The following is an 890-nucleotide window of genomic DNA, read 5'->3' as shown; positions in this document are numbered from 1 at the left end:
ATTCTTTTTTTGTTTTTGTTTTTGTATTTTGTTTTTTTTTTCTTTTGTTTTTTTGCATAAATGAGTCACTGTGTACAGATGGCCGAGTGCTTCTGTAGATATTGTTAGTAAAAGAAGAAGAGAAAGAGATGAATATTTAAAAATAATTACGTCACTTGAATGGCCATTACTGAAATTGCCTTGCCTTTTTATCGAAATGTACATTTTTTTGGTGTTCATTTAATTTTAATAAAAATTTTAAATGAGATTGGTCTTGTTTTTCTCTCGAACATATCGTGCCACAACAGTATGGCTCTCTTTACTCTCATCATAGAGGTGCCATACATCTCATAAAACACGTTCTATGTAGCACAACTGTGTGACCGTATTTGGAAACCTTCGACTTCATACTATTATCCAACCAAATATTTCTGTGAAGTTGTAGTGGAAAAAATAATCCTGCTCTATTACAATGTCACTCTACCCTTTAAGAATAAAGCTCATACAAGATAATATTATTTCAGGCCTTTAAGATAAGGGAGTAATTTTGTCATTCACTGAGTGCAATTCCTCCACCTCATGTATTGACCCTGTACCTACAGCATTTTTTAAGCGGGTGTTTGACAGTGTTTCAAGTCATGTCCTGAAGATTATAAATACATCTCTTCAAACTGGCATCTTCCCAGATGCCTTCAAAACAGCTGTTGTAAAACCCTTACTAAAAAAAACCAACCTAGATGGTAATGCACTGATCAACTATAGGCCGATTTCCAATCTTCCATTCATTAGTAAAGTACTTGAAAAGATAGTTTCAGTGCAAATAAACTCCTTTCTCAAAGAAAACAATATCCTGGAGAAATTTCAATCAGGCTTTAGAACATGCCACAGCACTGAAACTGCTCTTACTAAAG

At 33.8% G+C, this 890-nt stretch overlaps 1 protein-coding gene across 1 annotated transcript in view; it reads left to right on the top strand.

The window, feature by feature from the left end:
• The window catches only part of stk24b (serine/threonine kinase 24b (STE20 homolog, yeast)), an 18,817-nt gene extending 18,570 nt beyond the window's left edge, over positions 1-247 (top strand). The window contains exon 11 of the mRNA XM_012841379.3: positions 1-247. This exon is cut by the window's left edge and continues 750 nt beyond it. The gene's annotated coding sequence lies outside the window, so the exon portion shown is untranslated.
• The last annotated feature ends 643 nt before the right edge of the window (positions 248-890 follow it).

This window comes from Clupea harengus, chromosome 16, assembly GCF_900700415.2.
Source record: "Clupea harengus chromosome 16, Ch_v2.0.2, whole genome shotgun sequence".
In the NCBI taxonomy this organism is placed as follows: Eukaryota; Metazoa; Chordata; class Actinopteri; order Clupeiformes; family Clupeidae; genus Clupea; species Clupea harengus.
This window is presented reverse-complemented; position numbering and strand designations above follow the sequence as displayed.